The 12,504-nt window shown below is 54.7% G+C and overlaps 1 long non-coding RNA gene across 2 annotated transcripts; it reads left to right on the top strand.

Moving 5' to 3' along the window:
- The first annotated feature begins 338 nt into the window (after nt 1-338).
- LOC148182567 (uncharacterized) lies at nt 339-4,749 on the top strand. 2 transcript variants are annotated; one of them, XR_015774559.1, is made up of 3 exons: nt 339-618; nt 3,969-4,042; nt 4,125-4,749. It is a non-coding gene; the product is annotated as an uncharacterized LOC148182567 (long non-coding RNA). The 2 variants fall into 2 exon arrangements; XR_015774558.1 differs by having other exon boundaries at nt 3,717-4,042.
- The last annotated feature ends 7,755 nt before the right edge of the window (nt 4,750-12,504 follow it).

Below are 12,504 nucleotides of genomic sequence, written 5' to 3'. Positions count from 1 at the left end.
GGCAGTCAGAAACTGGGATTGATGAGCCCCGTGGCCACCACATCCCCTGGGAGGGCAGGGCCCAGGCCAGGGGGTCACTGGGATCCCAGGACTGGGGTCCCAGCGTGTCCCCAAGGACTGGGACTTGCAATAAAATGACCTTGGAGTAGCTGATGCTGTTTTCTGTCACTTGGCTCTTCCCAAATGCAGTTTTCCTGCAGAGAGAGGTATTTAGGGAAAAGTGAGGTGGTGACTTTGACATGGAACAGGTGATGGGGCTGAGGCCCTCCTGGGCAGCTGAATCCCCGCACATCACGGGCAGCAGGAGCGTGGCTGGGAGTGCAGGGAGAGTGGAAAATCTGTAATTTTTGTATCAAAGTGGGGACAGTGACAGTTCCCAGCACGGCCTGGGGAAATACAGTGAGGTTCTGGACTCTCCTTTTCCCTTCTGCCTGCTCAGCCTCACTTGGGAGTAAAAACCCAGCAGGACTGAAATACCAGGAGCTGATCCTCATGGGGCCAGGAGCAGCAGGGTGACACAGCGGTGGTGACACAGCGGTGGTGACACGGCGGTGGCATCGCTTCCCCGAGAGACACCTGGGAAACGTGGCCAGGGCGAGAAGGGTGCAGAGCTCACAGGTGAGAACATGGCAGGGTTTGGGGGCTCCGTCCTGACTTGTGAGAGCTGCAGGAACTCCAGGGATTGTCCCCACGGAGCAGTGAGGGGTCACAGCCCAAACCTGATGTCACAAGGAGGGGACAGAAGGAGCTTCTGTGAAAAAAGTGAAGTGAGAGGCTCAGATTAGTGGGAACAACCCTGAGCGAGCCAAAGCAAGAGGGGGACCCCAGGGAATGAGGACAAGAAAGGGGAATGTAAGAATTCCTTGCCTGTATCAGGAATATTGCACTGATTTCAGGCAGCTGGATGGATTCAGATTCACAGATTTCTGCCTTGATGAAAGCAGCAGAGTTGGTTGTGATTTACCCTGAGTTCAGAGCTCTGATTACTTAAATCCATCCCATCCCAATCCATGCAGGAACTCAGTGTCAGCTCCGGGATCTGAGAGCTGCAGCTCCTCACCTCTGTGTTGTGCTGCCAAAGAGGGGACCATTTTTTCTTCTTTTATTCCCCAGTCTATTTTTTTCCTAAATCACAATTTCGCAAAGAAAACCAAACTGATTCCACCCAAACCAAATCAAATCCTTTCACTGGCCAAGACGACTTTGGGAACGGAACCACTGCAGGCTCAGAAAAGCAGCAGGCCAATTAAAAAAGCAAAAAGCCTTTCCCATTTATTATTATGTAAAATCTCCTGCTCTTTAGGGCAATCTCATGATTAGGAAGGGGTCAGGGGAGCTGATTTATGATTAGAGAGCTCTTGGCATCGGCAATATTGTATATGTTTTAATTTTGAACCTTAATAATCCATCCAACGTGCAGCACTTGATCGTGACACTCATTTCTCACGGAGATTTTTGCCAGGCTCCACACAGCCACCTTCACCTCCTCTCCAAACCTCTTCCCTGTGCCAAAGTCAAATGCAATCCAACTTTTCCCTCTGGAATCAACCTCCCCAAAACCCCCAGGTTGGGTTCCTTGTCACCATCTAAAGTGACAAAGCTTCCTGCTCACACCAAGGGGAGGCTTCTACTCAGAGGAAGGGAAAATTCTGTGTTATTGGATTTTTTTTTTGGTGAATTCTTCCTCTGGAAGGGAAAAAGAATTCCTGGCTTTTTTTTCTGAACTCTTGAACAAGCAAAACCTTGCTTTTGCTCCTTGGTGTGGTTGCAGGTGATGCTCAGAAGCACCAAAAATGAGTTTCTGCTGGGCCAGCCCCTTGGGTTACTGTGCCTGGCATGGTTTGAGTCACAACCTGTGTCCAGCGGGGTGGAAAAAGAGGGAATCAGGGCTGGTGAGTGAATTCTGAGCTGTGGAATCTTGTTCAAGCAGGATTCAGGATGGTGTAAAGCTGGCTCAGAGTCTGTCCTGTGCTGATTTCACAGCATTTCCACTCAAACCTCTCCAAGTTTCCCACCCAGAAGCACCAAAATTGAGTTTCTGCTGGGCCAGCCCCTTGGGTTACTGTGCCTGGCATGGTTTGAGTCACAACCTGTGTCCAGTGGGGTGGAACAAGAGGGAATCAGGGCTGGTGGGTGAATTATGAGCTGGGCAGACTCGCTCAGGGAGAACACACGAGGTGCAAATCTGGCTGGAGGCAGCTCAGGCTCCGATTTCACAGCATTCCCACCCCAAGAACCCCGAGTGCCCTGGCCGGGACGCCCTCCTCGCCCCCAGGGCTGTGTCCCCTGTCCTGTGCCATCCCGAGGTGTTTATTGAATTGTTGTCCCTGCTCCTGGTGGCGGCGTTTCCCTGCCATTAAACCCTGCCAGCCGCGCTCTGACTGGGTAATTTAAAGCTATAGTTAAATTATGACTTCTCTGAACCTGTTGTGGCACTGACGCATAACCCTAATTAAATGATCGCATCCATTCCAAAGCCAGTCTTTTCTCCCCTCAAACGTTAATTACAACATAAGAGGCTTTAATGGCTCGCCTCACCTCCAGCTCCTCGAAAGAAAGGTCATGCGATTAATTTTCGTCATTAATCTTTTCCCAATGTGGACATTGTGCTGTCACTGGAGCCTATTAAACCCCCTTTGTCCCCCTCCCCTTCTTCTGCCTTCTCCCCCCTTCGCTTCTCCCCCCACCCCCAAGTGAACGAGAGAACAAAAATATTTTAGCTCCACTTTGGCTCTGGTGCCTTCTCGGGGCTCGGGACGAGCTCGGGACATGTCCCATGTCCCAGCATCTGCCTGAGAGCAGTGGGGACACTGCTCTGCTGCTCAGGGGACGATTTGGGGGCGATGGGGATGATTTGGGGTTGATGGGGATGATTTGGGGTTGATGGGGAGGATTTGGGGGCGATGGGGATGATTTGGGGTTGATGGGGATGATTTGGGGTTGATAGGGATGATTTGGGGGCGATGGGGAGGATTTGGGGTTGAGGGGGAGGGTTGGGGGGCGAGGGGGATGATTTGGGGGCGATGGGGATGATTTGGGGTTGATGGGGATGATTTGGGGTTGATGGGGAGGATTTGGGGGCGATGGGGAGGATTTGGGGGCGATGGGGATGATTTGGGGTTGATGGGGATGATTTGGGGGCGATGGGGATGATTTGGGGGCGATGGGGAGGATTTGGGGGCGATGGGGAGGATTTGGGGGCGATGGGGATGATTTGGGGGTGCTGGGGTCCCCTGAGAGCTGCACAGGGCACTGGGATGGCACCAGTGGGCACCTCCTTGGTGGTGGAGCTTGCTGAGGCTTTGGTGGGGACAGCTGGACGGATCCCAAGGCAGGGGATGGCTGGAGATGGGGACATGGGACGTCAGGAGGGGTACAAGGGACCTGGCCATGCCCAGCCGGGGTGGGCACAGCTCCGGGAGCAGAGCCCAGCCCCCCCCCCCCCCGTGCCCGGCAGCAGCTGCAGCCACCTCTGACGTGGGACCCATTTCAAAGCCCCTTTTTGGGTTTTTCCTCCTTTTTTTTCCAAAGGAAACAAGCATTTCCTAACCTCCACAAAACCTTCCTGGGTGCCTTAAACCCCCTGAGCCCGGGAGCAGCTCTGGCTCGTGGTTTGGGGTCTGGGCGGGCGGGGGGCTCGGAGCGCACACACATTCAGTTAATTCGCTGTATTGTTTCAGCTGAAACCAGGCCCTGAATAATTCCCTTTTATCCAGGGTGACGTAATCGGGGAGCAAGTTTCTGCTCGGTGGGGGCTGGCAGCACTCACAGCCCCGTTCGGAACGGCAGCTCCAGGCACGAACCACGCCGGGATCCAGGGATCCGTGGCGCGGCCCAGGCCGGCGGTGCCGCGTCCCCAGGCTCGCGGCGTGCCCCAGTTTGAGGGGCTGCGAGCGCTCCTGAAGGGTATGACCCACTTCCCAGCCCTCCCTCCAGCTCGCTGACATCCTTTTCTCGCCGTTCCCAAGGGCACCGGCTCACGGGGGAAAATCCTGGAGTGTTTTAATAAAGAGGAGACAGATGGCAGTCACCTCCTCGCCGGGTAAATACGGGAGTGGGAAGTGGGAAAGGAGAGCAGGAGAGAGACGGGATGAGCCTGTTTTGACCAGGATCTTTCCCTCAAGGCACAGCTCCTCCACACCCTCGAGGATCTCCCTGGATTTAGGATGTGGATCCCCATCCCTCTTGCTGCAGCTCCCGGCCCCTCCGGCAGGATTTGGGCTCATCCCTGTCTCTTGCTCCAGGCCTGGGGTGAGCCAGGAAAAGAATCCCGGCTGTGCTTTTGCCTGAGGATTTGCCGGCAGCAAGGGCAGGGCTAAGAGCTCGGGATGGGGCCGGAATTCCAGCTGAATTTGGGAGTTGGACTGAGCACAGGGGCCGAGCCTGGCTGGGGTGGCAGCCACACAAAAACCCCTCTGCTGTTCGGGAACCCCTTGGCCTCTTCCCAGGGGCGTCAGGGATGGTGGAATTCCCAGGAATGGGTGGGCAGACACGGCAATATTCCTTTCCGGGATGGGAACTGTGTCCCGTGGGAGCCCTGGGTGAGCTGGGCCAAGCTGAGCACGGTGACCTCGGTGCATCCCTTGTGGTGGGAGTTCCGTGCATAGCCCTGGGGCTAAAATCAGCTCCAGGAGCTGCCAGGGAATTCTTCCCACCCAAACAAGCCTGGAAAGAGACGATGCAAAAGGAGAGAAATCAGGGAAGCATCTGAATTCATGGCCTGGGGCTTTGCTGGTGTCTCCAGGATGGAATTACAGGAAAAAAGGGGATGGGGAAGTGTGGCAGCAGCGTCCTGAGCTGGGGGAAACCATTCCAAACCTGCTGGGATCAACAGACCTGGGCTGATTTCACTCCCTGAGCCCTTCTCACCTTGAGTGATGCTAAAAGCACCTGATAAGAGAACAGCAGCCAAAATATGAATCCTGCACGAGCTTCAGACACTACAACCCTAATTAATACATCCCTGACTGCCACTTTATTGCAGGAAAATAAACAGCTGATGGCTAAAGCCTTCCCAGAGACTCCTGTGCCCTGGAGCACGGGAACACTGCAGCAAGTGACTGAGTTAAATTTCAGACCTCGTACAGGATATCATAGGGATATCCTATAAAGAGGGGGAAAAATGGATTGGGATGAATTTCTTGTGCTCCCCACAAGCTTTACATCCCCAAAACGACAGCCTGGGGACTCGTGCACAGACAGGTTTGCCACAGTAAAATCCACATCGGGATTTCTGAGGTCCTGGGTGCTGAGGGGGCCCGGTGCTCTCGGCTCAGACGATCCTCGTGGCTCTTTTCCCAGCTCTGAAAGCAGCGATTGGGAACACCCAGCTCTGGAGTCAGGTCTGGCTCTTCCCCCCTTTAGGAGGTGCAGTGAGGACCTGACCCAGCTCTGCTGAGAGCATTGGGAGCACTGGGAGCTGTATTTGGCTCTCCTGGGAGCACTGGGAGCTGTGTTTGGCTCTCCTGGGAGCACTGGGAGCTGTATTCGAGTTTGGGTCTCTCTGGACATCGAGGAACAGCAATTTGGCTTCATCTTCCTTGATTCTGTTTGGTCTCCTCAACTCAGGATATTCCATGATGCTCGAATTCTCTATTTGGGCTCTAAACCTCCCCCGAGGTTTGGGGAGAAAGGCTGGAGGGGCAGATTAACCCAGGGCTGGTTTAAATCTGAATTTTCTCCCCAGATAACCCCGTGCCCCAAGCGTGGGCAGCGGTGGCAGCGCTCGGAGGCACCCCGGGATCAAAGCCAGCGGATCCCGGCTGGCAGCGGATCCCGGCTGGCAGCGGATCCCGGCTGGCAGCGGATCCCGGCTGGCAGCGGATCCCTGCCAAAACCCTGGAGAACAGAGACAATGGCAAACCCCTCTGGCTTCCCCCGCAGCCGCCGGAGCCGCCCCAGCTCGGACACCCGCCGCTTTTTTTTTTTCTCTTTGTCCCAAGGACATTGGGGACATCACGTCCGCAGTGCTCCGCGTAGCAGGATAATAATAATTAATAACCATTAGCAACAATAAGGATAATACCAGCACCAGGCCGGACTGACTGTGCAGAAGAGACACTTTTTTTTTTTTCTCCCCCTCACTTTAATGAAAACAATGATTTGACTTTGAAGAAAGTGACTTTTTTTTTTAAGTGAAAGCGGAATCCGCTCCCCTGCCCCCCCCGCACACACTCCTTCTTTGCCCCCTCCCTCCTTTTTTTTTTTTTTTAACTCTCCTTTTTTCTTTTTCTTTTAATACTCTGCGTTCTATCATGCAAATCCCCTTTCAAATTATGAGAGTATTAGAGCCATCAGCGGTAATGTCACCGCCACAAAATGAGAGCAGGGACTTAAGCACCTAACGAACAATGAAATGTGCGAGCCCTGGGACAGGACAATTAAGAACTGGGCTTAGCCAGCCAGGGAAATTTATTGCTATCAAATCCATATTTCTATTTTCCCCCTGAACAGTAACCTATTTGAATATGATTAAAGGGTTTCATTAGAGCTGAGAGAAAGGCCCGTGTCCCGCCGTTCCCTGTGAGCTCACAAACACGCGCGCTTTGGGGAGGAGGAGGAGGACGGGGAAGCAGGGGAGGAAGGAAGGGGATGGGATGTGCACGGGACGGGGTCACCAGTCCAGGGCAGGACAGGGCTCTTCCTGCACCTCCGGTGCTGCTGGAGAAGCTGGGGAAGAGGAGCCAGCACGCACTGAGGGGCATCCCGGGGTGCTGTGGAAAACAGGGATCCGGGCCTTGATGCTGCATCCCAGCTGCTCCTGCTCCCCCCGGGCATGTCACTGTCACCAGGGGCATGGGGACAGGCACAGAGATGTCCCTTCCTCCCTCACCCACACACAGGGTCTGTCTGATCAGCAGAGGCCAAGGTTTGGCCAGCTGAGCATCGAGGAACACCGGAACCCCAGAAAGGTTTCCCGGTTGTTTCCTGTCCCTCAGTTTGTGCCCTGGACAAGGCCCTGTCCCCCAGTGCACAATCACTCGAGCTCTGCACTCTCAACCTGCTTTTATCCAGAGCCCACCACCAGTTTTCCATCACTTCAGAGCTCTCACACCCCGAACATTCCCTATTTTGGCGGCGAGAGGAATCTCAGCCTGTGCTCCAGTATTTATTTACTCGCTATTCCCACACCACAGTCCATCCATCTCAGGAGCCCCAGCTCCCAGATCCTCCACAGAACTGCGTTTTCTGGCATTTGCAAGCTCGATTGAGCTGTTCCTTCTCTGCACCTCAGCTCTTGGTCATGCTGCAGAGCCCACGTCACCGGAGCTGGGATGGATGGAGTGAGGCAGAGGGAGCAGAGGAGAAGGGGTGCTGCTTTCTGCAGCTTGGCACATTGGGGGAAATGAAGTACAAAACTTTTGGAGGGAAGAGAGCGGATCTGCCCTCTGTGACCAGCTTGAATCAAGCAATACAGGTGCTCCTTGCCATTGGTAATTAGTCCAGAAGGGAATAACAGCACAAAGATTTGTGACCTGCCTCACTGCTGGTGTTGCTGGAGGGGTCTGGCCCACAAGGATGCATTTCCCACCCCTCCAGAGCAGGAAGAGTTCATTTCCCACCTTCCCAAGGCAGTAAGGGCGCATTTCCCACCACTCCAAGGCAGTTCATCCCCAAATTCCACCAAGGCACCCCAAAATCCTTGGCTGCCTCCTTTCCCCTGCCCTCAGAACTGCCCGTTTAACCCATTCAACACCCAGGTATTCCATGCCTGACTACCCAGGGACCCTCCCACCATCACTTCCCAGCTTTGCATCACGAGATTGAAAAGAACAGAGAGGTTCCAGCTCACACTTGAATTTCTCTCTCTGTGTCTCCTCTTGGAGAGAACAGGGATTGATTTCTCCGTGGAATTTCTCACCCCACGAGTGCAAATCCCATTCTCTTGGCTGGATGGAGCCCCGATGGAGGTGGGGCTGAGGAACGGGGATGTTTTCCCCATCCAGCCCTTGGAAGGATGATCCTGCCTCCCGAAGAGGTGCTGCTGTCCCAGTTTCCCTCTCCTCGGAGCGGGTGCCGGAGCTGGGAAGGGCAGGAAGGAGCTGCTGATCCCTGGGTGATCGAGGGGATCCCACATCCCCGGCTGAGTGTCCCATTTGCTGCGGGATTGTTGGGAATGATCGGGAATTTGGGAAAATATCAGGGGGTGTCGGGAAAACACCAGGAGTTTTGGGAAAACATCTGGGGTTTTTTGGAAAACATCAGGGTTTTTGGGAAAACATCAGGGGGTTTTGGGAAACATCAGGGGGTTTTGGGAAAATATCAGGGTTTTTTTTGGGGAAAACATCAGGGTTTTTTGGAAAACGTCAGTATTCCGGGCAGCATTTAGGGAACGAGGTTAAGTCCCATTAGAGTCAATGGGACTTACAGACATGCTTAAATTAAGCAACCGCTGAAACCCTCGCCCGAGTGGATGCCAATGACAATAATTAGCGCCTCTCCCGGCAATTACAGAGCCGTGGATTTGAGGCCTCGATCTCCCTGCTGCGACCTCGGGGATGCAGCCCAGGATTCCCAGGATACAGCCCAGGATTCCCGATAGGAGCCAGGCGGATCCGCCGCTCCCCATCCCTGCGAGACGAGCACATCCCTCGTTAATTAGAGCTCCCTAACGAGCTCGCCCTGGCTCGGGGAGGGCTGGCAGCACCCGTGGCTGCGGGGACACGCCGGTGGCAGCTTTGTGTCCCCGTCAGGTCGCCCCAAGCCCCCCTGCCCACCCCCACCCCGGCGAGGCATCACAGCTCCTAACGAAACGGAACTGCTGCCAGATGAAATATATTACTATTAAATACTTAATTCTTCTAGTGAGCGGAGAGCAGCCAGTATGAATACGATTATTAAAGAAAATTACTTTGGCTGATCAGATATTTCTGCATACTAATTTCTGACCCTTCTTTCCTCTCTGCTTGCTTCTCATCCCTTAGAGACCAGGACAGATAAAATTCCATCACAAATAGCTGATTACTGGGGCTTGCATTAAAATCAAATTTTTTTTCCTCCCGGCGCTAATGTCCTTGCCCAAAGTAGAGGCAGCAGCTGTCAAAAAAAAAGAAAAAAAAAAAAAAAAAAAGAGAGCCTCGAGATTGGTCTAGATCTGAATATCCTGAACTTTGAGGTTTCTGTTGTTATCGGCTTGATCCAAATGCTGAAGTTGGCTCTGGAAGCAGCTGGGCTGGAAGGTTTGGAGCAGGAGAAGAGAGGGAGGGATGCCTTGGCTCGGGGCAGGGATGGGCAAGAGGCTCTGTCCCTGCTCCAGCCCCTGTGCCTGCCCCACTCCCGCTCCAGCCCCTCTCCCTGCCCCACTCCTGCTCCAGCCCCTGTTCCTGCCCCATTCCTGCTCCAGTCCTGCCCCATTCCTGCTCCACCCCCTGTTCCTGCCCAATTCCTGCCCCAGCCTTGCCCCATTCCTGCTCCAGCCCCTGTTCCTGCCCCACTCCTGCTCCAGCCCTGCCCCATTCCTGCTCCAGCCCTGCCCGGGGATCTTTTCCCAGCAGGATCACCCAGTCTGGTTCCTGGGAAGGAAGGCAGAGGCCAAACTGCTGATGGGAGCAGGTGGATGGAAGGGGGCAGGAGATGGGATGAGCACAGTGGGGGCTTCACCCCCTTTCCCTCTCAGTCAGGGGGACAAACGTTGGACCTACACAAACACACCTTTGAGTCCAAACATGGAATGGTTTGGGTTGGAAAGGACCTAAAATCTCATCTAGCTCCATACCACGGGCAAGGGCACCTCCCGCTAGACCAGAAACTTCCTTCAAGCTCTGCATCTCCCACCCATCACCCAGACCATGATCCCCCTGTCACAGAAGGAAGCCACTAAAAATAATTCCCTCCTGCCTGATCCCTTCCCCAGCAGCATCACCTCCCCCCCAAACCTGGAAGGCTCCAATTTACCTGCTCTGAAATAAAGACACTTGTGCAGGTGTCACAGTGCTGAAGCCCTAATTACAGCCTGAGCACGTTAATTCCCAGCTCCACCAGCTCCTGTCGGAATGAGGGATCCTCTTTGCCCTCTCCCCCTCCTCGGGAAGCTCCTGAGGGAGCGGGAAAGAAGAAAAAGGGGGATTCAAAGCTCAACTTTGCAACCGTCAGAGCTTGCTGGGCTTGGCAGGTGAAGCACTTAAGTTTGAATTTCAGGTCTGGCCCTGCTGGATTTGTTCCTGGGGAAGGGAAAAGGGAAGAGGGAAAAAGGAAAATCCCTTTGCAGTGGTTTTTGTGTCCTCCTTGGCTTCCCAGCTGCCCCACAGCCAGGTTTGGGGTTGCGCCCGCCGGCCCCGGCTCCGGGCACCATCTGGGAGCCTCCAGTCTGGCAGGCACAGCCGGCCAGCGCCGGCAGCCCGGGGCTGTGTGTGCACAAGGACGAGGAATGTTTGTTTTTCCTTATTGACTCTCTCCGAATAAACGCCGGGCCGGCAGGAAAGGGGTTCCGGCGGCAGCTGTTTGCCAAGTGTTTGTGATCAAAACCCTTCTCCATAGGAACAGGTGGCACGGGACCGGCCCCGGGCAGGCAGAGCAGAAAAATGAGATTTTTACCTGGCTGGGGAAAAGCTCCGGGGATGTGAACGGGCCCCTCGCCGGTGCTGTCACCTGTGTCCCTGCCAGGGCTGTCCTCCCGTGCTGGCCCGGCCCGGAGCGGCCCCTCCCCGTCCTTGATAACTCATGGCAGCAACACTTGCACAAATCTTTAATTGTTTAGTTTAAAGAATTGTGTTTTGACCGCAAGGGGATTTTGGCTGGAGCTCAAGAACTGATAATGATATTTTGCTGCCAAGACGTCGTCTTGGCTGTGCCTGTGTTAATGTTCACTTACAAGAAGCTCCAATTAACTGCATCAGCTCTCACCGAGAGCGAGGGAAGGGGGGAGAGATGGAGTCTTGTGCGAAAGAAAGGAAGAGAGAGAAGAGAAGAAAGAGAGAGAAAGGGAAAAAGAGAGAGAGAAAGGAGAGAAAGAAAGAGAGAAACGAGGGAGAAAAAAAGAAAGAGAAAGAAAGAAAGAAAAGGGAGAAAGAGGAAGCAAGAGAGTTTCAGAAAGGAAGAGGGAGGGAGGGAGGGAGGGAGGAAGGAAGGAAGGAAGGAAGGGAGGAAGGGAGGGAGGGAGGGAGGGAGGGAGGGAGGGAGGAAGGAAGGAAGGAAGGAAGGAAGGAAGGAAGGAAGGAAGGAAGGAAGGAAGGAAGGAAGGAAGGAAGGAAGGAAGGAAGGAAGGAAGGAAGGAAGGAAGGAAGGAAGGAAGGAAGGAAGGAAGGAAGGAAGGAAGGAAGGAAGGAAGGAAGGAAGGAAGGAAGGAAGGAAGGAAGGAAGGAAGGAAGGAAGGAAGGAAGGAAGGAAGGAAGGAAGGAAGGAAGGGCAAGGCACAACAAAAGTACAGAATCATTTAGGTTGGAAAAGACCTCCAAGATCAGCGAGTGCAGCCTGTGACCTGTCCCCACCTCATCATCCAGAAGCAGGAATTGGTTCCTCAGGAAATTCCAGCTCTGCTCCATCCAGAGCCATCCTCAGCCCTGCTCCCACTCCCTTTCCAAGCCCTCCCAATGCAGAGAATGGCCCCAGTCAGGCGGGGAGGGCAGTGGGGGTGGTGCTGTGTCACCCTCTGGGACCACCCCATGAGTCTGGGGGTGTCTGAGCAGCTGGGTGCTCACTGAGCCCTTCCCAAGCCCATTTTGGGGGTGACAGAAGCAGGGAGACAAAATGAGATGTGCTGGGGCTGCTCCTGCCAGCCCTGAGCTGATCCCCCACAGAGCCAGGATGGATCCTGCAGGTTGGATACCCTGCTCCAGCTTCGGCCACTTCTTCCCCAAATCCAACATTAGGGCCCAAATATTTGGGAATCCACGCATTTCCAGGCTCCGTGAGCACAGACAGCACACAGGGCACAGCAGAGCCGGGAGGATCTGGGAGTGTGTGGGAACAACCCCATCCAGGCTGGAAAACGGGGCAGTTCGGGGCTGTTCCTGTGCCCTGCAGGTGCCAGGAGCTGATCCCAAATCCCATTTGGGATCAGGGGCTGCAGCCCTGGCCCGGAGCAGCTGCGTCCCCGGGAGGGCACATTCCGGCTTGTCCCGGGGCTTTGGGGGATCCGAGGGGGGGATTTCTCTGCAGAGCCGAGGCTGTGCCCCGGGAGGGTCAGATCCTGCCCTCGGCTCACGTTACACAAACCCGAGGACAGGAAGATTTAGGAGTGGAGATGCCACACAGTGCCGGGTGTTGTTTGTGCGCCTTTGAAATCGGAGTGAGCGGGAGCAGAGGGAGGGAAGGAGGGAGGGGAGGGGGGCAGGGGCCGGTCCCCTCCTCGCAGTTCCTTTCTGGCATTGAGGGGAGCTGCCTGGACTCTCTCTGCCTCTGTTGCTTCAGGTGCAGCTCTGTTTTCTTACATGCTAATTTTTTCCTGTTTTATTATCCTGTCCCTCAGCCGCTACCAGAAACCCCGGGCCGGCTCGGGGAGCGTTTCCTTCAGCCACAGCTGGGGCACATCTGGGCAGGGACAGCTGTGCCAGGGGGTGGCTGCTC

This window comes from Pseudopodoces humilis, chromosome 26, assembly GCF_049639895.1.
Source record: "Pseudopodoces humilis isolate 2021_Gansu_Grassland_sample_001 chromosome 26, ASM4963989v1, whole genome shotgun sequence".
In the NCBI taxonomy this organism is placed as follows: Eukaryota; Metazoa; Chordata; class Aves; order Passeriformes; family Paridae; genus Pseudopodoces; species Pseudopodoces humilis.
Note: the sequence above shows the minus strand (reverse complement) of the source record. Positions and strands in the feature narration are given on the sequence as shown.